Here is a 26,558-nt window from a genome sequence, read left to right as displayed (position 1 = left end):
CAACAAAAGGCAGGAAAAGACAACATGTACTTGTAAATGTGATCTAAACTGTTAAAATTTTATTACAGGTGCTGCATGAGTAATTTGAAGAACAAGAAGAAGCCTTTTTGGCTTTCAGATTTACCGGTATCTAAATAATAATATCGATAAATTCAGTGAACAATAATCATCGTAAAATAAATAATTTATTTGCAAGAAATTTCATCAGCTTTTACTGATTGAATAAAACAATTTTTAATGGAACACGGGAAAAGTTCAATCACCTTAAAAACCACGCCAGAAAGTCAGAAACAAGAATACCACCACATCTAAATTTCTAAAATAGCCTTACTGTACTCTGAATCCATTAATTTTTTTTCTCTCCTCTAGAAATGTACTTTACAGCAACTCATTAATGTCCACAGCGAACCAGTACAGCTGGATACACTATACATGTGTTCCAAGTACGTGTTTGATTAGTATCTATTAATTTTATTATTTTAAGGAAATATTTGCATATACATGTACATGTATACACACCTAGCTTGAATTAAAAATTGTATTATTTAAGATACTTAGACAAGTTGTTATTTCAAAGTTTGCCACGAAGCACTGAAAATAATATTTATTTTTGTCAGGAAGATTTGATTTTTTATGCAAATGGGCCCAGCAGGCCCTTTACCGTCAACAGTAGAACATACCTACCATCATAGACAAGTTGGGAAGGTTATGTAAAAAGAACCGCATCAGAGCTGTACTTCAACCCGCTTCTGTTAAAGCGCAAAAGAAATAGTCTCACCTTCTCTTATACAGCCCCCCTCCCACCCTATTCAATGCTGGAGGGTAACACAACAATTTCCCGCTAAAACCAATTAGTTTTGCACAAAATTGAATAGGGGGGCAGGGGAGAGAAGCAATGTAGACGTCAAAAGTGCTGACCTTCCCAATGGTTTTGTCTATTATTGTAGGTTAGACACCTGGGTTTAATGTGCCCTTTTGAAACAATTCCCTCACCACATCTGAAATGTTCATATGGATTTCATAAACATCACTGAGGCCTGGAAACTCTTGGTGATTGGATTCAGTTCCACTGGTAAGAAGCTCCAGAGCATGGTGAAATATAATGGTGATCTCAATTTGGATCGACTAAAACCAGAACAAAGGGAAGGTAGACTCCTGCGAAACCTGGAGGAGGTCTATGAGCTTGAATGCCTAATTACTGAACCTACACGAGTAACGAACACATCATCTACTCTACTGGATGTTATACTCACCAACAAGCCACAACTGTTTAAGAGAAGTGGAATTTTAAATCCAGAAATTAGTGATCATTATTTGACGTTTGCACTAATGGAGAGTAAAATTTCAAAACATCGCAAGAAAGTGATCACTTTTAGGAGCACGAAATCCCTTGATGTTGAAATGTTTAATGAAGAACTTACAAATGCCCCTTGGTGGGTGATGAACATATTTGACACAATGGAAGATAAGTGGAATTATTGGAAAGCACTTTTCAATTCCATTTTAGAGACCCATACACCCATGAGAAAAATGAGGGTCAGGCAAGTTGACGTACCCTACATGACAATGGAATGGAAACAAGCCATTAGGAGAAAAAGGAAATACGCCAAAAAGTATGCTAGAAATAAAACTAATGAAAATTGGGAGCTAAAGAAGAAATGGAGGAATGAAGCAACAAAATGCCGAAGGAGAGCCATTAAAAAGTTTTGGAAGGAGAAGGCAGATCATCTTAATTCTAAGCCTTATGATTTTTATAATATTTTTAGACCCTTTCTAAGTGACAAGCGCCAAAAAGGATCTGATATCAACATTAGGAAAGTGGATGGAAAAGTTGAAAAGGATCCGAGAAATGTATCAAACATAATGGTCAACTATTTTGCAACCATGGCGGATGCTATAGGAGGTGTAGGAGCAAGCATGTTGAATGAGAATGATTTGTCTGAACACTCAAGTATAGGAAGCATTAAAACTGGTATACATGAACAGGAAGGACCAATATTTCATTTTAGAAAGATAAAGAGTGCTCAAATAAAATCTGCATTGGAAAAATTGAACACTAGAAAAGCCTGTGGATGGGATTCTATTACACCTAAAATGTTGAAGCTTGCTTCTACAGGGATTGCAGATTCATTAACAATGCTATTCAATACAAGCATCGATTCAGGTATATGGCCAGATGCTTGGAAAAAAGGTGAATGGTGTCCTGTATTTAAAAATGAAGATCCACTAAATGAAATGAACTACCGACCTGTGACACTCTTAAGCACAGTGGATAAAGTGTATGAACAATTATTGAGTGGGCAAGTTTATCAGCACTTTGACAATATCCTCGACTCTAGTATTTCAGCATATAGAAAAATGCACAGCTGCGAAACAACCATTATCAGACTGACAGAAGAATGGAAATCAGCTATGGACAATAAACAAGTTGTTGGCATACTCTCCACCGATATGAGTAAAGCTTTCGACTCATTGCAACCGTCCTTATTGATCAACAAGCTCAAAGCATATGGGTTCTCAGAGCAAGCACTTTGTCTCATGCGTTCGTATTTCACAAATAGACAAAACCGGGTAAAACTAAATTCAGTGGTAAGTGAGTGGAAGGATATGAGAAGAGGATGTCCTCAGGGCTCATCCTTTGGTCCTCTGCTATGGAATATATTTCAAAATGACTTGACATATCAAATAACGGATGCAAACATCTCAATGTACGCCGACGACCACCAGATTTATGTTATTGCTGAATCAATATCCCAAGTAGAGCAGACTCTTAGAAACGAGGGTGTAGTTATATCAAGATGGTATAATGAGAATTATCTTAAAGGCAATCATAAAAAGTATGGTGCAATGATTTTGTGTAACAGGGATACGGAAGCTGCAGCAATTAATATCAGAATTGATGGTGAGAATGTCGAATCTAAACTTTCCCTTAAGCTTCTTGGAGTGACACTTGACAGTAGACTGAACTATAGCTCACACATAAGTGATATTTGTAAGAAAGCAGGAAGCAAAGTCGGTGTTCTTAATCGACTCAAAAAACTGGTTCCTACTCATGCCTTGCTTCAGTTGTACAAGGCTGGGGTGTTACCGAATTTAACCTACTGCCACATGGTCTGGCATTTTTGCAGAGCATCAGACACTAAGAAGCTAGAGAGGGTACAGGAACGAGCTTTGCGAGCTGTATTCAGTAATAAAACAGCAACGTACGAGCAGCTCCTCGAATGGGCAAAACTACCGAGTTTAGAAAATCGAAGACTACAAGACATTTTAATTTTAATGTATAAAGTGAAACATAATTTGGTACCCAAGACTATAATTGACATTTTCCCTATCTCAAATAGTAAATACAATTTACGTAACAAGGATTTTTCTATCCCTAGGGTAAACACTACAAAATACGGCAAACATAGTATCCGATATTTAGGACCGTATTTATGGAGTAAAATAAATATTAACTTACGTCAAAAAACGAGCCTTGAAGCATTTAAACACGCAATCCGAGGTATGGACATAAAAGGATTATTGGACGGGAGCTGTAATTGTCAAGTGTGCCAGTCCTGACGATAACTTCTGATTTTAGTCCCTTTTTAAATTATTTATATGTTTAACTAAATTAGTAATGTTAGTAGCATTGTAAATAATTAACTATTTTTACAGTTAATCGTTAACTGTATTTAAATTTGTAAATCTTTAGATGTATCTATCAATTTTATCTTTTAATCTTAATTTTATTGATCAATTTTAATTAAGTGTCCCCAATTAGCTCTTAGCTAAGAGCTAAATAGTTATAGACACTTGAATAAAGTTTATGTATGTATGTATGTATGTATGTATGTATGCTGCTGCTCTGTGAGGTGCAAACCCCTGAAAAGTGCCAGTCAACCGAAATCTCAAGAGTGTCTTACAAGCTTGTTGCTGTGGTGGTGCACATTGGCAACAAGCTTTTCTCTGGCCACTATGTGTGTTACATGAAGCGAAATGGGTCTTGGTACTTTGCAGATGACACTCGCATCAAAAGGTGTAGTACAGTTGAAGCCATCAATCAAAAAGCCTACCTGGTGTTCTATGAGAGGGATGTTTCTGATGACCCGGTAGTGCAAATCTCACAAGGAATAAGTTCTTTCTCAATACCAAGTGACACCAAGCAGCAGCCTGTGAGATTACAAAGCCATGAAACAATCCAAGTCCAACATGGAACCCCCCACCCCCCCCCTTTCTATTATGTAAAGGAGCCATGGTGTGATATACGTCATCCAGCCCTGTGTAGAACAGCAAAAGATTACCCAGGGCTTCAATCAGAGAAAGAGCAAGCATTGTAACCATGGAACATACCATCCCACAACACATGGCTGGGAAGGTGGAGACCTCTGTAGACTTTTGCCTGGGCAAGAAGAGGAAGGTTCCTGGCTGTCGAACTTCCTTCTTAACAAGATATTTGTCCTCATAGAGGCCACTGCAGCTGGTAACAAAGTATCTACCCTCAACTCAGACATCTTTGTAAGAATGGAAACACCCTCCAAAGAAACGTATCTGAAGTACAACTTTCATCAACTCTATCAAAAGGTAATTCTTGCACCAATCAACCAGGGAAGGCACTGGTGCCTAATTGTTGTCAACCTGAAAGAGAACGTTTCAGTCTATCTGGATTCTCTGTATAAGGGTGCTCGTGCTGTTGCCTCCATCAATGGGATCAATACTTGGACCTTGCAGAACTGGAAGTATTTTATAATTCCTTCATCTGACATGGCACAGCAGCTCAACAGTGATGACTGTGGGGTGTTTGTAGCCAAGTGGGCAGAGTACATTTCCCTTGGATTGCCACTTGATTTTACTCAAGATCAAATGGTTACTTTTCGTTACTCTCTCATACTAGACATTGTACGGAATTCATTGGTTCTGCACGTACATGTGAAAAATTCTGCAAAGCATGAAAAGAAATTACCCTCCAGTACAAAACCAAATCGAATACCTGCAACCAAGAGGAAACACCAGTGCTCTGGCAAATCAGCATCAAACAAAGCTGCCACTGCCATGAAAACAATTGGGAAAGCCCTAGATGGCAACTTGTCAGACAATGAAGGTGCAAGTTGCAAAGCATCAGCTGGGCCAGAAAAAGTGTCAAACAAAACCCTGTTCAAAGATCATGCTTCAACCGACTACACAACTGTGTCAGGGAAAGACCCACACATAACCCTGTTGGACAAGCACCATTCAACTTGCAAAACAGGAAGTGGGTCTGAGAATGCTTCAAATAAAACCCTGTTGGACATTATGGACAACCAAGAATCAAGAGATAACAATACCCACAACCCTAACCAAGGTACGCCTTGCAACCCACGATTTCTTTCAGCAAAAGCATCAAGAAAAACTACTCTTGGGGCAGGCAAACCTGAACCTAAAATTTTAACAGACAAGCATTGCTTAATTATTGACAACACAACTTCTGCGTCAGGAAAAGCCCCAAACAATACCTCTTCAGGCACTCAAGATTCCAACACAAGCCAAAATTCTACGCCAGTGCGCAGTGTTACCAGTGGTAAGGGAAATATTTTAAGTGAAAAGAAGAATCCATCAACTCTTTCTAACTCCCAGTCAACTAGCATAAATGAAGATCATTGTCAATCTTGCACTGTGACACCCCAAAAAGAAAAAATCCAACAGTACAGATCTACAGACAAAGGTTGCTAACATCTTGCCAACAGAATGCATTGAATTTGAAGATCTTTCAGTATTGGAAGGTACCTTTAGAGTGCAGTTCTGTATCAAAAATGTGACGTGTAAGGATGATGTAGACATCTGGTTGTCCAAACTTACCACATCATCGAACATAAAATACAACATGGAAAGTGGTGGTCGCTCAAGAACTGGAAAGCGGGTTTCATTTTCAAGATGGCATATATGCCAGTGCAAACGCAAAAAGCTGACAAAAAAACAAAAAGCTGCCAAAAAAAAGTACAAGACAAAAAAACAGTTACAAAGACAGTGTCATCCAATGAACAGTGTGCCTGAACAACTTGATTTGTTGTCAAATCTAGAGACAAGAAAACTGATTGTGATAGCAAGTTGAGTATTAAAATTTTCACTACACGTCCTTGGAATGAGATGTGTGAGGTTGAATTGTGGTGGAATCACAACCACAGTGTTGACAGCTATCATCTACAGAGTTTATGTCCCATCTTACCATCAACAAAAGCGGCATTTGAAAATTACTTTGAAAGAGGTATGTCGGCCTCGGAAGCATTCCACCATCATGAAAGAAACCTCATGCAAGATTCCATTTCTGTAATGCTAATAGCAGATTGAAAGTACTGTCCATCACTAACTGATGTGAAAAACATGTATGGGAAATGCCAACTAGCCAAAAAGGGCGCCCCAAATGAGCAAAGCATGTTCACTGTCCTTGCCGCTGTCATAAAAGCTTACAACATAAGGAACAATGGTAAAGGAGGGAAAAGTTTTCTGAAACCTACGAACAAAATGGTAAATCAGAGCAGCCTCTGATTATTGCAATATGTACTTTGCTCATGAGCAGAGTACATCAGCTGAAACAGGCTGGAGAAATGGCATTCCTTGATGCTTCTGGAAGCCTTGACAGACTTAATAACCCTGTGTATTTCATGTGCACACATCACCCTGCTGGTGCTCTGCCATTAGGTGTGTGGATTACATCTGGGCAATGCCTGGAAAAAGTACAAAATGTGTTACCTCCACATGCCTTTGGTGGCAGAGGACCAAAAACAGGTCCACATATTTATATGACTGATAATGACTCTGGACAAAGGGGGGCTCTTTAAGACACCTGGAAGGAAGTAATACTATTGCTCTGTACTTACTTTCCACTTCCTGCAAGCTGTCTGGCGTTGGCTATTTAACTCCAGCAACAACATAAATAAAGATGATCGTCAACACTTCATAGGACATTTTCAAAAACTTGTATTCTCACATAGGAGGACGAATCACCTAGCCTGTGATGCTTTGCGCGAAATTTTAACAGATTTTGTCGCCTCCGAGAAGCCAACCACGTTGATAAGCAGCTTTTTCTAATAATGAATTCAAACAGATCAAAGTACTGTAAGGTAGGTGTTTTTGTACTGTCTGAATATTTATTGTCTATTTATTTTGCTAAGCTTGCCAATTGCTCCAGTAATAACCTTTGTGACCTTTTTTCGGATCAATGTTTTTGATGTCATTTTACTTGCAAATGACGTGATGGCCGAATGACCCCAAACAATCACGGTAAGTTATTTTTATTAAAGCAATGTTCTATCCAATAAGCGATTGGAATGGCAAAGTAAGATATTACCGAAGGTGATTTGATTCTGGAACCTGGAAGAACCTCGCGATTTCAGGGTGCATTTTGTCATAAAGTTTCACGTTTTTCGTCTGTTTACGTCCACAAAATGAGTTCGCGAGGCGTCGGATTACTCAAATTGCGGAAAAGTGAGTGTTGTGTTGATTTTGTTGGTTTCTTCCACTTCGTTGTTATCGAATTTTACTCAAAATTTTTCAATTTTCCGTGTCCTTTCTATTTTTCTATCTAGATTTTAGGTCCGATGGATGGTCCGGAAAAGCATCCACACGTTGTGACCGGCAATACACCAAACAAACCTACCGAAAAGAGACCTTGTGAACAAGAAGTCGAAGGTGTACCCGAGGAAAGACCTGCCAGACGTAGGTTGGCTTTTCAAGAAAAGGGAAGCCCATTGCAAAAGGTGTTTGTTTATTTCGTTGGCCTCTGATTTCTTTATTTCCTGATCTTATTTTTACTCAACCGACTACGTATCTGCAAAAGCAGTTCGAAAATCAACTGAATGAGCTTTCTCTTCTTATCGTAAGAGTTGGTTCGATCTCCTAAAAGCCCAGAGCAGTTAATTTCGCCCCAGAGAAGGAAGACAGTGGCAACTTCGTGGGATAGGAGGGAAGAGATCACCCTGGTACAATTTAGCCCTTTTCGGTGAACTAAAGAAAGGAGAATGGCCTTCATTCGGTGCTCAACATGAATACTGGAATAGAGCTGCAGAATTTATCCAGGAAACGGTGAAGACAGCACACAGGAGATCCAGTGAGACACCTCTCTCTTGAAGCAGTATACTTTGTGAATGATGTTTTAAGACCAGAAAATTGATGCTTGGAAAACTTTCTGTAACTGAACATTGAATGTACATTGCTCTACAAATGCTCCAATCCTTTTCCAGATGTCAAAATCGTTTGTGATATCATTAATAGTGCATTGTTCTTATACTTGGTTGTTATTGTTGTAGGAACATTTTGTTTTATACTTTCCCTGAAAAGATTTCCATAAACTTCCTGTGTGTTTTGGTTACCTAAATGCGGTAAATAGTAAACATTTCATTCATTGCAAATTCTGTGTTTTCAGAACCAAGTGTCTGGCGTCGCGTGCTTGTCAATTTGAAACGAAAGTATGAAACTGTTGATGCAGCTGAAGCTGCTGTTAGCCTTACTGTGGAAAAGTATGTAGACGGTTCACCGTGTGAATCTTCAGCAAGTCCAAATACTGATGATCAGTAGCACGGTTCTCACGTACACAAGGATAAATCATGAAGTTGCACAATAATCGGATCAGTTTAAGACTTTCCACAATTGTTAGACATATGTTAAAGTGTATTTCTGTTTAAAGAATGGTGAGATAAACTCACTCTGTGAGGACCTGCAGTGAACAGCTGAAGGTTTTCACAAGGGAAAGATCGTGTTACTGCTATGATTGTTTAGTTGAGTCTTACAACAGAGGCGAAAACAAGCAATGGGTGGGCAACTGGAAAGAAATCAAATTGTCAAGGGAGCCATCTGGTACCAGAACAACGCGAACTGAAGAAGTAGCCAGACATGAAGAGTCTGTTCAACTTGCTGACTTGGCAACAAAAGACAGCATCGTGGCTGTGGAAGCTGAAGATGATGCCCACTATGATTATTATCTTCTAAAAGTGACAAGCAATGGTGTCACTTCCTTAACAGAGAACTTTACAGATGCTTATGGCAGCAATTATTTTGAGGGACAGAATGTTCTCTAGGAAATTTCTTTTTAAGAGAGAACATAATAGACCGAACATATAAATTTAATGACAACACAGCTGCTGTCTTTCCAGGAACCATTCGATATATCTGTGGAACACTACTGTCAAAGAGAAAGAGAGGAAAATCAATATATGAAGTTCCTTTGGATGATCATCTCTGTGATTGAATTTTGTAAATAACAATTCAGATATTATTTTTACTCAAAATTTCCTATAAATACAGTGTAAATAGAGGTTTTTTTTTAAAAAAGAGGGAGGGCTGCAATGCATCGTGGGTCAAGCAAAAAAATGGTTTCAATGGGTCTGTGTTGACCAAAATGACATGTTTTTGTAACAACGTGTTTTCTTGCTTTTTCTGACACATGTACAGCAAAATGGGGAACTTTGAGAAATGTTAAGATTTTGACCCGTGTTACACAAAAGTACATCGGAACTGTGCTACTGATCTGATAGCCTGAATTTTTCACCATCACTAGCTGGCAAATTAAGCTGCCTTACTCCAACTCCGCTCATGGATTTGATTATGGAAGGTCTTCTACTGTTGGGACCAAATGTGAACTTGATGCAGCTTTTGTTAAGGGTTTTCAATGAAGTAAAAGACCTAAACACTCTAAGCATAGTTGAACAGCTGTACTCATGGCTTGCATCAAAGAAAGGTCTTACATCAAATGTACCTGGCTTTGTTCAGTTATCATTAGCAGAGATGAAGAGGCTTGAGATCAATAACAAAATCAACTTGGTTATTAAATTTTGTCAGATGCTAGCTAATGATCGCCCAGACAAGTCTGAACCTCTCATCCCACTCAACAGAATGCCGTTTGGGCTCATGCAGTATTGCATTGACTTTTTCACTTGCACCAATGTTATGCAAGTAGGTTACCTTAATATGTACAGATGTTAAAAAGTGTTGTCAGGCCTGACACAACTCCTTTGGGTTTCATGATGTTGTTTTAGTTATGTAGTTTTGGTTGTAAGAGTATATTTATAAAGACCTGCCTCTTTTGTAAGGGATAATGGGTAGTTCTCAATAAATCTCTTGAAGCAGGGGTTGTTTCTAGATGATATGACATTTGCTGAGCATTAAATTCTTCTTGAAATTTGGCACTGATGGGTTGTATTGTGTGACAAAAGCCCATATGTTTTTTGCACCTTTTTTGTTTTTCTGTAGCATGCATTTTCTCCAAGTAAAATTGACTTATGTAAGGATCTTTTCGACTTAGTTGTCTGGGTAGCCTCATTCACGTAATCACGACGTGAAATTAATAATTGTTCTTTTCTTCAAAGAGTGTTCCTGAAGAATTTGTTGTTAGAAGAAGGTCTCCCCCTTTAATAAAGCCTTTTACCTCATCCCAGAGAATGACCAGGGCGTGTGTGTACTGAAAAGTTTCAGTTTGTTTAAAATGTGTACCAGTGTCTAAGACAGACTCCTAGTGGAATCTAAATACTTTACTGTCTGGGTAGTTTATTTCTTTCTGAGATGTTTTAGCGGTGAGTTTAATGGTAGGATGATGCCTGTTTGCTTGTAACATGAAGCACTCTAACTCTTCTTTCGTTGTGTCCCACAAGGAAAGCACATCAGCAATGCATTTTCCTCATACATTGATATGTTGCACCTTGTTGGTGTTGGATGTGAATCAACTTAGGTGTTACTTGTAATTGTTTGTTGAAATGCCATACTGGCTGTATTGAAAAAATTGTAAATTTAAATCTTATTTGTAGTGCTCATACACTTAGCTATACAAGCACTAAGCTTAGCTAGTTTACAGGCATGCCACTGAAAGGACTGTATGTTAGTTGGCTAGACCTTCACCCCTGCACAACTGAACATGGATAGCCGAATTAAAAATGCTTTGATAAGGCACCTCATATTTAGTGACAATGATATATTAATTGTCATTTGTTAAGATTTAAACCCAAGGTAATACTTTTCCTTTACTGACTAGATTAAAGAACCATAGGATTTCAAAATGTTGCAGGAGACGATGCTTACCGAGTTTCCAGAGAGATTCCAGAGACGTTTGGCAGGCCCTATGTGGAGTGCCTTGGATCCACAAGACATAAGAGATCCCATGAAGGTAAAATAAAACAATTTGTAATTAGTTCTGGATTTGTACAGTTTGAATGAGTTTTGTTCATTTCTTGACCTGTGACATAATATCAAATATCTAGTTTCCCTTATTGGCTAAACAGCATGTCATGTGAACTTGTCTTTTAGGCACGAGTCAGCGTACCTTGCACCAGCAAAACTACCCAACAAAGAAGGAACCAAAAGTCACTGTTTACCTCAAGTACAGAGGTGCAGGTAATGCATTATTATGCCTAATACATGGTGTCCACTGAAACAGACACCTCTTCTATTCTAGATGCAGTATACCAAATCAGCACCCTAAGTGAAAGATTAACTTAATAATATTATTACCTTTCGTGTTTGTTGCAAGGTATCGTATATTCAGATTATTCAGTTGTTGTAAGATTATTGCTTTTTTTCCCAGTTTAGCTTCACTTATTTGTCCATTGTTCTTAGTATTTCTAATAAAGAGATTGTAAAATAAAAGAGGGTAAGGTCAGTAGCCTTATTAGAGTTGTATGTATTTGTTTATTTCATAGCTGGCGGCATTTGATGAACTCAAAGAGGCTAATCCCAAGGAGCTGAGGAAGGAGTATGACGATAGAGTTCATCAGGTGGGCAGTTTGGCAGGCCTTGAGAGTTCTGCAGAGCTTGAAACAGGGTTGAGACAGTGGATTGATGAGTTGGACGGGGATGCGGAGTTCTTAGAGAGTGGTTTCAAGGAAGCTGTTGAGGAGTATAGGAAGAAGTTCACAAATCCATCAACTGCAGAGGAAACTCTTAAAAATTCAAATTGGAATGTGGTTGAATTTCAGACACTTCTGCAACAAGCGCAACTCTTGAACCTAGCCTATGAGGCATAATTGAGTCTACTGTTGTGGTTAGACCAGCCGATTTAAGGGTTGTCAAGACATCTCTCAGGGGCATGGCTGGTGATGCAAAAAGCTACCTTCAGAACCTATTCAAGAAAAAGAGAACAGCAGCCATTAATGCTTTCAGAGGAAAGACGGCAAAAGAAACCTTATGCCTTGCCAGTGAGGTACATCCCCTACAAAAGCCTGTGGGACCAGTATGTTCGTGACTTCACAAGAGAAGTGAAGAAACATATGACAGAGAGAGAACTGTCCATTGTGGGTAAGTGGCCCTGATGTAACACACACTCCCTCTCCCTCTCCCTCTCCCTCTGTCTCTCTCACGTTTCCTTTGTGACTCTTTGTGGGTTTATTCATGATTGGCGAACTGTAAAACTTTGTAAAGACCACTTTGTTTTCAATTTCTCGTGCCTGGTTTGTCAGACAATGTATCCCTGGAAATACCTTTTGCAGGCACTACTACATATGGCGAGTTTTGCTCCCTAGGATCCCGTGTTGAAACAAGGGCTATCCACCTTCCATGATGCTAAAGATAGTGTCAGGAGAAAAAGCAGGGAAACTTTGCTGAAAATGCTGCTTGTAATTGACAGTAAGTGCTGAAAATGTAAATTGCCATTAGTCCCCATCTCAGTTTATGCAGGGCTTTCAGTGGTGTTCCAATTAGGTACTGTAACTGCTATAGCACAGTACCTGTAGGAGATAAAGATTAGCACCGATAATGTAATATCAGTGCACTGACTGCATGACTTATATAGCTGGCTGTTCACATCAGGATACCCATCAGGCTGATTTGTCCTCACAATTTTTTTTATATAGCTGCTCCAGATGGTAGACCAATTGTCAAAATGCCAAACAGTGATATTCCTGTTTCAGCCATCCTTGAACTGGATCAGATACTGGCCAGCGGTCTAAGCCTGGAGGATGCCATTACCAACCTTAGGGGCAGTCTAGTACCACCTGGATACACCCCCATATCCCTTCCGGAGTAACAAAACTGAGTCTCTTCTTGACAAGCTCCGCTGAATTGTGGCTACGTACACTTTCCTCAAGAGGGTTGACGAGCTCAAGCTACAGGGTGTAGATTTCACATCTCACCTTTATGTCCCAGAAGTAGATCCTGTCACAGGTCTGGTACACCATGAAAGAGCTGACCACAACCACCTTCTTAAAAAGATTGCACAGCATTTAAGGAATGGAGGCTACAGTGCTCTCAACTATGAATCATTTTCTGACGTTCTGGCTGATCCCTTGAGTGGGCTGACACATGCTGCTCTGGTTGGTAAGCGAAAGCAAAGTGTGAAGGATGCAGAGAGGCTCTTGTCATACCACGTGGTAAATTCTCTTGAAAGGCTTGGTTGTCGGAAATCGTGTGTTTACGTAATCAAAACATTTTTGATGCGTACAGGATTTGATTGTTTGGTTGACCAGAAAGGGATAGGCATCGAACCTGTCATCGTTAGTAACTTTAACCAATCAGAGAACACATTGTACAATTTGCAGTATCTTTGTTCTAGAAATCGAAGTGTGTTGTAATCGAGATCGCAACATCATGAGAGACAAATATATCTGTTTAAAATTCTATCGTGAGTGAGTGTTTTTAGCGTGAGTTTATCGGGAAAACATTGTGTTGTCAGGCAATTATCTAATTCCCAACACAAAGTGGCACCTCCGACGGGACTGTGAGCGGGAAACAACGAAACAAAACGAGGGAATCAGCCAAGAAGCTCAAACAACACAACAATGGAGGCGTTGACCTCAGAGTTGGACGTGCAACTAAAGCTACTTAAGTTTGCTCAAGGGAAGATCAAAGCAATCGTCGAGAAAGCGAACAGGGAAGGGATAGAATGGCATCGGGACGCTCTGCGAGCGATCGTGAAGAAGGTTGAAGGTGTTAAAATGAAAATCGAACAAGCGAAACTGGAGAGCGGCGTTCAGGTTGACGAGCTAACAGAATGGAGAGCCGCAGTTGAAGCACAACAAGAAACTGCTGACGAGGAGATCACACATTTATCGGATAGACTCCTTCAAATGAATTATAAGACAAGGATGCAAGCGAAGGAAAGCAAAGAGGAGCCGGCAGAGCGAGATCTACAAAAACAGCTTGCGTTTTAACATACACAACTGGAGATGAGGTTGACATATGAGAAGAAAATCGAGGAGACAAAACAAGCGAAGACCATGGAACCAACCTCGACTCAAGCCGCAAAGACCGCCAAGCTTCCTAAGCTTGTTATTACAAAGTTTAGAGGCGATTTAACAGTTGGCCCCGGTTCTGGAGTCAGTTTGAAACCAAGATCGACAAGGCAGAAATGGCTGGCGTGACGAAGTACTCCTACTTAAAGGAACTTGTAGACCCCAAGATACGAACGGAAATCGACGGCTTGCCCTTTTCATCAGAGGGATACGAGCGTGCGAAGAACATTCTGACAAGAAAGTATGGCCAAATAAGCGAAGTTGTGAACTCGTACGTGGAAAACATCATGTCTTTGCCTACAATTGGTGGAATCCACCAGCTAGAATCCACGATTTCTACGAGAAGCTTCTTTTCAACGTGCAATCGTTGGAAACAATGGGGAAACTGCGAGAGGTGAATGGACACGTGCGGATGACTATCGAAAAGCTGCCAGGGATAAGAGGGGACCTTGTGCAAACAGACGATTCTTGGCGAGAATGGAATTTCCCAAAGTTAGCGGATGAACTCCGAAAATGGACAGAAAGAAACCCGATCCAACTTAAACAAAGTGACAAGCCCTGGCGTGACAAGAATTTTCAAATCCAACAGGACAGAGATGGCAGAAATCGGGGATGCGTTTATTGCGGAAAGCAAGAACACAAATCGGTTGACTGCAAAACGGTTGTCACCGTCGATGATCGCGAGAAAGTCCTTAGCAACAAACGCCTCTGTTTCAATTGTACCGGAAGCAAACACAGAGCTGAGGATTGTAAAAGCCGTTCCTTGTGCCACATTTGTCAGAGAAGACATCACATGTCCATCTGCAACAGCGTTACTAACCAGCTAATGACAGCGACTACAATGGAAAGACAAACTGTGATTTATCCGGTCGTCGTAGTGGAAGTGCTGGGAGTTAAGTGTCGTGCGTTGGCAGACACCGGTGCCGGAAGTTCGTACGCTTCAGCAGCGTTACTTGATCGCCTAAAGATTTGTCCTCATCAAAGAGAAGTACGACAGATCGAAATGATGATGGGAGTGGTTACTAAGCCTGTAGAGATCTTCAAGGTCCAGATAAGATCAATGAAGGGCGATTTCCTCCTTGAAACGGACGTGACCTTGGTAAACAAAAAACAGCTTTTATCCCTGGAAAACCCTCACTACCATCAGGTCCTGGAAAGGTACGACCACTTAAAGGGAGTGAAGATGGACGATATGGACACAAAGGAATTCCTTCCAGTGCACCTTATCTTGGGGGGGTGTGACTACACCAAGATAAAGACTGAAACAGCACCTCTTATTGGAGCCGCACACGAGCCTATCGCCGAAAAAACCAAGTTTGGATGGACCATTATTTCACCAGGCAAGGAAGTGGATCTGTCTCCAATGTTCCTGACTCAAACATCAACAGTGGATTACGACAACTTGTGCAGACTGGACGTACTTGGACTCCCGGATTGTGCAACTGGTGATCAAGAGGAGGGGTATTCCGAGTTCAAGGAGCAACTTAGACGAGACAAAGAGGGTTGGTACGAAACTAGCCTTCCATGGAACGGGAACCACCCACACCTACCAAGCAACGAAGCAGGCAGTCTTTGCAGGTTAACCCGCCTCGTAAAGAAGCTACGCAGCCAAGGAACAATAGAGCGTTACGATCAAGTGATCCAAGACCAAATCAAGACCGGAATAGTCGAGAGAGTTAGCGGACCTGCAACTGGGCAGCACAAATTTTACATCCCCCACAAGGCAGTGGTATGTGTAGTGTATGACGCGTCAGTGTTTAAATCCTGGCCCACCTCTTCAAATCAAGCTCTGGAGTGTCCTAGTTCGTTCTCGATTTCATCCAGTTGCAGTGACAGGAGACATCAAGCAAGCTTTCCTCCAAGTCCGAATCAAAGAGCAAGACCGTGATGCCCTAAGATTTCATTGGTTGAAGGACCCAAACAGTCAAACAGTGGAGACGCTGAGGTTTACTAGAGCCCTTTTCGGTCTGACATCATCGCCGTTCCTCCTGGGAGGCGTAATTCAACACCTGTTGGAGAGTTGCAGACAAAACTACCCAGACATTGTCAGCGAAATTGAACGAAGCTTGTACGTAGACGACCGGAGCAGTGGTGGCCCTACAAGTGAAAAGGCAAAAGAGATCAAATCAGCTTCTCAGAACATATTCGCCAAGGGCACCTTCGAGTTGCATAAATGGCATTCGAATGTGAAAGAGTTAGAATCAGCCGCGTCAGAACCAGTCTCGATCGAGGAAGGAACGTACGCAAAAGAGCAGTTAAACGTACCCGGAAGGCAAGGAGCTACCCTGCTTGGTTTGCCATGGGACAAAGAAAACGATACAGTCGGCGTGAGTTTTCCACAAGAGAAGGCTGATCCTAGCAAGCGGGGAATCTTAAGCAAAGTGGCGAAGATCTTTGACACATTGGGACTGGCCTCTCCTATCTCGTTGGGGGTGTAAGCTCCTCTACCGTGACGTGTGTGACGCCAAGCTAAACTGGGATGCAAAGCTACCCAGAGAGTTGATGCAGAGTTGGACCCGATGGGAGGAGCGACTTCCTGAGCAGCTTACAGTCCCAAGGTCCTTAGCAGCCTATCAAGAGCACATTTAATCAATCGAGTTGCACGCCTTTGGTGATGCCAGTGGTAAAGGCGTGGCCGTGGCTGTGTATGCTGTAGTCGTTCAAGAGTCAGTCGTCAATCAGGGACTTGTGGCAGCGAGAGCGAGACTCTCCAAAAGGGGACTGACGATCCCTTGGCTAGAATTGGTGTCTGGACATATGGCGGTGAATCTCTTGGCAAACGTGGCCTCAGCCCTAGATGGATTTCCCCTAATGGAAAAGTACTGCTGGCTTGACAGCACCGTTGCCCTGCACTGGATCAGATCCCCAGGCACATATAAGCAGTTTGTGAGGAACAGAGTTGAGAAAATACAAGCACATTCAGAAGTGATCTGGCGGTACGTAGGGACCTCGAAGAACCCTGCTGACCTTGGAAGCCGTGGTGGAGAAGTGCTAAACCATCCATCTTGGTGCAACGGACCGAAGTGGTTGAACAACAAAGCGTGCTGGCCTCCAGATATTGTGACCAAGGCATCAGATGAATCAATGGCAGAAGTGAAAGCAACGCGAGAAGTCTTTGCTGTGGCGATAGCAACTACAGATGAGCTAGACACCCTTCTTGAGAAGTTTACCTACTGGAAGACGATGAGAATCTGTGCGTGGATAATGCGGTTTGTCCATAACATCCGTTCAAAAAAGATAGGAAGTCTAAAGGGACCGCTGACCACTGAAGAAACTAACAAAGCGAGAATCTTTTGGGTGAAAAGAGTCCAGACAAGAGCCACAGCGGATAAGCATTATCAAGAAGATCGGTTGCAACTGAATCTACAACCAAACCAAGACGGCGTATTGGAATGTCGAGGCAGAATCCAAGGGCATTTTCCGGTGTATTTGCCCGATACTCAGCGCTTCACAGAGAAGCTCATAACACAAGTGCATCTTGGAACGCTCCACATGGGAGTTGTCAGTACCATGGGTTCCGTGCCTAAGAAGATTGACCAAAAGAATCGTGAAGAGTTGCCACGGCTGTCGGCGGTTTCAAGCACAAGCATTTTCATCCCCTCCCCAAGGAGGCCTCCCAGAGGATCGGACTGAAGGTCAAACGCCCTTTCAAGTCGTCGGCGTCAATTACGAGGGACCGTTGAAGTACCGTAAGAACGTGAAGACAGAAGGAAAGGCATAAGGTGTATTCAGACAATGGAAGAACCTTCGTTGGTGCCGCCCAGTGGATCAAGGAAGTGATGCAAGATGAAAGGTTCCAGAATTTCCTCGCCTACCAAGGGATCAAGTGGCAGTTCAATTTGAGTCGTGCACCGTGGTGGGGAGGGCAATTTGAGAGAATGGTGGGACTCGCCAAGGGAGCTCTTTACAAGTGTATTGGAAATGGCCTGCTGTCCTGGGCTGAACTTCAAGAGATACTGTTGGACATAGAAGTGGCACTCAACAACAGACCACTGAGTTACATGGATGAAGACATTCAGCTACCCATCCTGACGCCGAGTTCCTTCCTGCATGGTCAACCCAACATGCTACCAGAGTTAGAGCCTCATCGCATCGAGGAACATGACCTGCGGAAGAGAGCTAAGTATTTGAGGAAGTGCAAAGATACACTATGGTCACGGTGGACAAGAGAATACCTTCGTGGACTGAGAGAGAGACATCGGCTGAAGCACAAAGGAGACATGACCTATCCATCCAAGGGAGAAGTCGTTATCATCAAATCAGAAGAGAGGAACCGAGCACACTGGAAGTTGGGAGTCGTTGAAGACCTAATTACCGGCCGTGATGGCGTGATTTGTGGAGCTAAGCTAAAGTCCAGAAAGTCACAACTGGCGCGCCCAATTCAGCATTTGTATCCACTTGAGTTAAGCTGTGACACATCAGTCCAGACCCCACCAAAGACCCTCAGTGCAGATGCACCAGTCTACAGGCCGAGACGGGATGCTGCAAAGGCAGCTAGATTTCGCATCCAGGATATAAATGAACAATGAACAGTGAACAATGCATATAATAATTATTTGATGATCATGACTGATTTTCCAACAGTTTTAAGTTTTGTGGACATTTGCTCTCTCGAGGCAAAAGGGGGGAGGGTGTCGGAAATCGTGTGTTTACGTAATCAAAACATTTTTAATGTGTATAGAATTTGGTTGTTTGGTTGACCGGAAAGGAATAGGCATCGAACCTGTCATCGTTAGTAACTTTAACCAATCAGAGAACACATTGTACAATTTGCAGTATCTTTGTTCCAGAAATCGAAGTGTGTTGTAATCGAGATCGGGACATCGTGAGAGACAAATATGTCTGTTTAAAATTCTATTGGGAGTGAGTGATTTTAGCGCGAGTTTATCAGGAAAACATTGTGTTGTCAGGCAATTATCTAATTCCCAACATGGTTATAACTTGGAAGCTTCTTATGTACGTACCATTGCACAGTGGCATGAGGCTTCAGATGGCAGAGGCTTGAGCAAACTGCAGAGGTCTCATTATAACTACCAGATGCTAAACTTCATTCGAGATGATTGGATGCCTTGGCATAGTGAGAATTACGATTTCTCCACCATTGACATTAACAGGTATTTTGAGAGTTTGGTAGAGAATTCTAAGAAAAGCTGAACAATAACAATAACAGAAATCTGATGACACGCAAGCATTTCTGTCATTCCTTATTACACCCTTAGGTTTGCATTTTAAAACCAGCTGGGCAATGGCCTCTTATGGTGAACAAACGTGTCATTCAGTAATGCACTCATGCATTTGTATTTAACAAGGAAGTGAACTAAAAATGATTGGGATGACATTGCATTTACATTTATTATATATTTATATATTTGTATTACATGCATATGGCTCTTTCTCGCAAGTACTGGCACCTACCAAATTTATGAATTTGTTTGGCTGAAATCGATATTGAAAGCGGCCCAGATTTCGTTCAAGATTCTCCCAAACAGACCTCCTGCTCGGTTAATAAGAGCTAAATATAACTTAACGATTTTGCAAAAACATGCCCGCTAAGATTTCGCCTGGATCCTAGCAGAGCACAGATCTGGGGTAAGGCAGGAAGGGGGGGGGGGGGGGGGCAGGCCTGGAACATTTCCCAGGCACTGACTTACCTGCTGGTGGTTTGCTGGGGGCCTGCTGTCAAAAGCAGGGTGTAGGGGAGGGTATCTTGCACTGACACCCCCACTTAGATAGCCTTAATTGAGTTTTCAGCGTTAAATTCCCTTGATATTGACTGTGCTCCTTAGTATTTTACTCAGTTGTTGACCCTGCTTGAGGGCTTTATGATAAGATGGCACCTAACTGGAGTGGTCCATGCCACGTGCATGCATGACGGACCAATCCCCTAGCCAGGGGGGGGGGGGGTGGTCAGAGAACTTCTGGCCCATGGGACTGTCTTTGAGTCAACGCATGCATGTTTTTTACGAATACGATCAGATATACATGTACATAGCTTATATAGTGCAGCCACAAAATTATGTTTCAAGGAATTAGTGATGTATTGATGGACAATATACTTAAAAAGTGTACAGCTGACTTAATCTGGTGTTCTTTACAAGGCCTGTTGCTGGTATAAGAGGATTCTCAAGGGAGACTGTTGTAGAAGTGACAACACATATTGAGAGCCAGGAGCTGAGGCGCATTGAGAACCAGGAGATTGGGTATGAGGAACATCCTCGTGCTGCTGAGACAGACGACCTGGAGTTTTACTTCTGTGTCACCCATCGAGACCTTGGTCCAATTTTCACGTTGAAAATGTTTAAGACCTACTGGCCAAAGAGTGTGAGGTAAGAGCATTCATAGCGTTCCCTTTAATGTGATAAACAGTGTTATTGAAGGTGAGGGTACGGAAACTTTCGCATCAATGATAATTATACCTGTTCTCCTGATGTATGTTGGCCTACAAGCACTGCACCCATGGTGTGAAAAAAGACAACTTTCTCTCATCACACCTGCACGGCAGGCAACTTTCATGAACATACAAATTTTTTCTTTTGATAAAAATCCAAAAGCTAAAACATCAATATTTTTTGCTATTCATGGGGTGTATGATCTTATTTGGTACATTATTAATTATTTTTTAATTTCAGGGAATTTTGCAACAGGATGGACACAGATTTACCTTTCTATTATTGGACTTTAAATGAGCGTTATTCTGAAGAGGTCTATCCCTCATTTGACAAAAGGGCAGAGTCTGATGAAGATGGAGGTGATGATGCACGCAACCACCCACTGCGTCTACACAGACTGCACATCAATCAGAGAAAAGACAGCTCCATCTTTGTAGTTGGAAGGGCCCATCTCCCTGCTCGACATGGGCAGACCATTCGTCAGTCATTTCACAGGCCACAAAATTACCTTGCCCCACCCCCGTGAAGTGGCTTTTTTTTAATCCAATGCTTTACTTTCATATTTATTCCGTTTGTTTTTTGTTTTCCTTTGCGAGAAAAGTCTTCCATGATTAGATATGCAGTGCTGGAAATAACAGTTGGTCATCGGACATTGTCCGACTAGATTCTGGCCAATTTCACATTATGATCGGACACGATGACCGAACGTGTCACCAGCACATCTTGAGTCTTCTTCAAGGTGCTGTCAGTCAATAAATTATTTCCGGTCCAATTTGTCAGATGTCCGACCAAAAGGAAGATTTGAAAGGACATATGTCCTCTGAATAAAGAAAAATTATTTCCAGCACTGGGTATGTAAAACAAAGGAAAATCACACAAAGAATAAATTAAAACCACAACATAGATATTTGGTATGCAGAGGAGGAATTGTGTTCAAAGAAATATTTTTTGTGGGGTGGTAAAAGTAGTATAATACTCAGCAACTGGCCCTACCTGGCCCTGGGTCACTTTTGTACGGACCTCGCTGCGCTCAGTCTGTACTGCCACGACCTCGGGCCAATATTTCCCTGGCAGTACGGCCCTCGTGCTCGGTTAGTAAGAAGTTATTAAGGGGTCACCCAGAAGTCATACCAGCAGAGGCCCTTTGGCTCACAGGTCCTCACACGTTCGTACGATGAAACAGATCCTTTTCTGAGGTTAAAAACCTGGCTACCGGCCGAACTCTTTTTCCTACTTTCCCAACCGCGAGAAAACCGCGGTAAATCAGCCATCGCCAAAATATGTTTTTTTTTTCTCAAAAAATATTTAAAGTTAGGGGGAAAAAATACATCATTTTAAAGCTAAGAAAATAAACTTTCCAACAGCATATAACTTATTTACAGACAACTGAAACATTTTATAAAAGCGAAAGTTGAACGAAAAAATTTAAGAAAAATAACAGTAAAATATGTTTTCCAGGCAAAATTTTAGTGTTGATTACGAATTTTTGGATGCAAAACTAATATTTTCTGCAATTTATCTGCTTTCTTGGACATAAATTCGACCGAAAACTGACGAGGCACGAATATTTTTAGATTTTTAGGAATAATACATGTGGATAACGTGGATTCAATGCGTAATGTGATAATGCGATAAAAGTGTCAAATTTGCGACCCATTGCTAACGGCAACGGAAGCAATCGCATTATGAATAATTAACCTCTGTTGCCAAAAACCACCCAAATAACCAGTCAGTGTAAAACGCAGACTGAGGGTAAAATGCAGACTGCAGACTGCGGGTTAATAAAATAATGATGAAAAAAGAGTTATAAGAGTGTTAGTAGCCGTTTGTACTTTCACACTGAAACCGCAACGCAGGTCCCACCGCTTTGGTTGCCCCACCGCATGTTTTAAATCCGGATTTTCATCGAACTCTGTAAGAATTGAAGCTGTTTGAATCCTTGTTGTTGTTGGAAAAAGGATAGTTTCGTTAAGTGAGTTGCTTTTAGGCAAAGAAGTCACCACCCCGTAATTCAACTGTCCATTTTGCTGCACTGAACAAAGTAATCGAGTAATTACCCAATAACTCAATTTATTTTGACACGCATGGTTACAATACCAATTAACAAAGACAGAGATAACGTGGATTTTGCAACCATTTAACATTTCAATTCAGTCGGCTTAAGCCAGTATGACTGAGGTGTAAAAATTTCTTATTAGGATCCTTTCATTCGCTTTCGTGTACGTTATGTTTATCCTTTAGTTCACAAGTTCGTTTGTTTTGCATCTGGAAGATGTAATTTTCAATTATAACCTCTCCCTAGGGGTTATCACGCATGGCTTAACCAATGAAATCCCCGCGTCCTAATTGCTCGGAATACATGAAATTCTTTGTGCATTTCGTTGCCCCAAAAAAAGGCAACCGAGATTATTCAGGTATTCGAAGTAATAATTGTTGGTTTTTCGATCGATTTCCCTCAATGTACCGGTGTGACAAATAATTTCGAACGTTGCAATGCTTCTGGAAGCACAAAAACAAAGCTCAGATGATTTCAACGCGTACGATCGCATCCCCAAAAGGTGCAGCGACCTGCAGTCATGATAATGTGAGTAGTTGACAGATGTAAAACAGGATTGTCTTTCAAACAATCTTTATTTTATCCTTATGACTCGTTTTTTTATTATTAATATTTATTTTACTGTCAGTCTGCATTTTACCCCCGGTCTGCAATCTGCAGTCTGCGTTTTACACTGACCGCCCAAATAACCGATTTTTCGACGGAAAATTCATCCCAGAGGATAAAACTATTCACTGGACATGTAATAAAGGTAAATGTGTTCGAGCGAAAGCGAAAACAAGCGAATATTTTGACGGAAAACACAATAATGTGAGATCAAAGGAACGTGGTGAAGACACGCAATTGCAGCATCGCTTCGACAATAACCTTACCTTTTCAGCGATTTTAACGCTGGAAATTCCATTAAATCCACCTGGTCTAGTCTTTGAATTCACTATTATCGCTGCCCTGCGAATCTTCAGTCTTCTACAAAAATTACTAAAATTCATAAAACGAAGCCTTGATCAGTTCTGTCTCCCTGGTTCTAAAAAATGTGATATTTTGAAGACGGAAATCCCTTTTATTGCTAGCTATTTGGAAAATGTGGTATACCCAGAATGCTTTGCGGTCAAACTAATTTGCATATCAGTTCAGCCATTTTGTTTTGGGTGACTGTGCTTAGTTTTTGAACCCGAAAAAAGTTAGGAAAGGTTTTGCTTTTACAACATTTAAGTTCTTTTTCATGTTTACACTCAATAATGATGGGATGAATGCAGAAAAGACATGCTTGAATGCCTGGAGAAAGATCAATATTTCGTCTCTGCACGAACTGAAAGTATTCGAAAAGGAGAAATGAGTTCTTTGATTTATGTAACAGAACTCTGTCATTCTAAATTTATTTTAATTGCAATTAATCCAAGGATGCAAAAAGATAAAAGATAAAAGAACGTATCTGTGCTACACAAAACAAACAACTGGCAAATGTAAGTATAACGCTGTTATGTGAAGTCATAAAACGACCTTCCTCCAACAAGTACGCAGTCTAATATTCAAATGAGATTTTTATTATAATTATTGTGCGCTTAAACATGACCCACGATTGTGATCTTATGATTTTTCTATTTCACTGGTTCCTTATGCAAGTCGTTTTTTTCCTTTTTACTATTCTTTCAAAGCTAAAGAAAATTTATACGCTTGTTAATTTCATGTTGACAGCTCAGATGGATAACCCAGGCAGTGCTGACAAAACGGATTGGAAATTGTGTGTTATCTGCCAGCAATCGATTAAGGAAAAGCTGCGATGCCCTGCACAATCCAAACGACAGGAAAAAGAAGCCGGTTATAAGACACTCAGAGAACAATTCCACTCGACTAAAACAAGCTCAGAAAAGACAATCTGAAGCCCAAGAACATCTTGGAGCAGGTGGGAAATTTACCCGATCAAATGCTGCTTGTTATACGAAAGATTCCCCAGCATCTTGTTTTATATGCGAATCTGAAAAAGGGCCGTTTCACAAAGTCTCAATTATGGAATTGGATGCTCGAGTTTGAGAATGCACTACTTTACTTAATGATGAGAAGCTTTTAGCTAAACTTGGTGGGGGAGATCTTATCGCACTAGTGGCACGTTATCATGGAATGTGCTTAACAACGCTTTATAGAAGAGCTGAGTATGCACGAAAAGAAAACATCCCAGAGGAGGAGAAGCCTCAACGGCTAGAAGGCATTGCCATGGCAGAAGTAGTTACATTTACTGAAGAATTTTGAAAGACTGGAGTCGAACTTCCCACCTTCAGGTTAGCAGACCTTGCCAAGATTTACACCTCTGCCCTGGAACAGCTTGGTATGAAGACGACTGCAAAGTTAAACACTTATCATCTTAAAGAATGGATTGTTCACCAAGTACCTAGCCTGGAATATTTCAACAAGGGGCGTGATGTTTACTTGGTATTTCGTGAGGACGTAGGTAACGTGCTTCAAAAGAGACAGAAAGAAGATCTGGATGACGAAGGACTGCACTTAGCAGCAATAATTCGAAAAGACATACTAGGCAATAACTACTCGTTTAACAGATCGTTTGATGAGAACTGTCAGGTTAGGTTCGTTCCCCAGTCCTTGCTTTCTTTTCTGAAAATGATTTTACTTGGACAAAACATCAACGACCAAGCAGAGAGTGTTTCGAAGGGTCAGGCAGCTCTTACGATTGCACAGTTAGTCCAATTCAACACTTATGTACATCGTCGTGAGGGGGAAGTCAAACGGAAACGCCGAAACAAATCTCGAGAATCCCTGCTCCCAATTTACGTCGGGTTATCCATACATGCAGACATGTAGTCGCGATCTAGTTGAGACTATACAACCTTGGAATTTCCATTTCGTATGACAGGGTCTTAAGTATATCCACACAGCTTGGAAATGAGGTTTGTCGCCGATACCATGAAGACAATCTCCGTCTTCGTTTATTACCACAGCCGCAGTGGACAATATAGATCACAACCCTAGCTCTACCACTGTGAAGGATTCACTCCATGGTACTGGAATTTCATTCTTCCAGCACTCATCTGCTCACAATCCTGGTACTGCGCGAGAACGGATCAACATTAGCGACAGCAGGGACAAGACCGTCATAAAGGAACTTCTATCTACCTATACTGACGTCGCCCCGGTAGAAGCACCGACATATAAACGGCAGCTCCCGCCCACTACATCTCAACTCAAGTCAGATGAAACCAACTTCCGTCGCGCTATAGTAGACGAATATTCTTGGCTTGATCAAGCAAGTACATTAGTGACAGGCCAAGAAACGGATAAAAACACCCCTGTATCTTGGGCGGCTTTTCACTCGCACCAACCGTCATGTGCCTCTCCTTCGTCTGTCGCGATCTCTGCGCTACTGCCCCTTTTCCCTTATCAAGCCAAATCTGTTACAATGATAAGGCATGCGATGGCGGTTATAAAGCTCTCCATAGAGCAACTGAACGCTGGGAAAGTTCCAGTTATTGCCTTTGACCAACTGTTATTTGCAGTGGCTAAAGAAATCCAGTGGCAGTGGCCAAGTGACTACGGAGAGAGTAAGTTTGTAATAGTCTTCGTGGGTCTTAATATTGAGATGGCGTTCCTGAAAGTTATCGGATATTGGCTCGAGGGGAGTGGTTGGACAGTTGCTTCAGTAGACGCATATGAAGTAACTCCAGGAACAGCAGAGTCTTTTCTTAAGGCAACAAGTGTTACATGGACCCGAAGGGCGCACCAAGTAACAGCATGCTCCTTATATCTTCTTCTTAAGAGTGCATATCAGAGGTAAATATGTTAACATATGTTAAATTAGTATTAACATACATTTTTCTCGGCAACTCAACTCTGATTTGCTTAAATTTCTTCAAGAATCATTTTGCTAATTCTTGATTGTACGCGTCGCCAATGAAAACCTTCAGCGACATATTTTTTGTGTGGCAAAGTTTAATAAAA

The 26,558-nt window shown here is 41.3% G+C and overlaps 1 protein-coding gene and 1 pseudogene across 1 annotated transcript in view; one reads left to right on the top strand and one right to left on the bottom strand.

Moving 5' to 3' along the window:
• LOC137977664 (uncharacterized) overlaps positions 1–26,558 on the bottom strand; it is a 68,234-nt gene that overhangs the window by 16,890 nt on the left and 24,786 nt on the right. The gene's annotated exons all lie outside the window — the stretch shown is intronic.
• On the top strand, positions 14,453–17,798 carry LOC137975435 (uncharacterized; annotated as a pseudogene).

Source organism: Montipora foliosa, chromosome 11 (assembly GCF_036669935.1).
Source record: "Montipora foliosa isolate CH-2021 chromosome 11, ASM3666993v2, whole genome shotgun sequence".
NCBI classification, from domain to species: domain Eukaryota; kingdom Metazoa; phylum Cnidaria; class Anthozoa; order Scleractinia; family Acroporidae; genus Montipora; species Montipora foliosa.
This window is presented reverse-complemented; position numbering and strand designations above follow the sequence as displayed.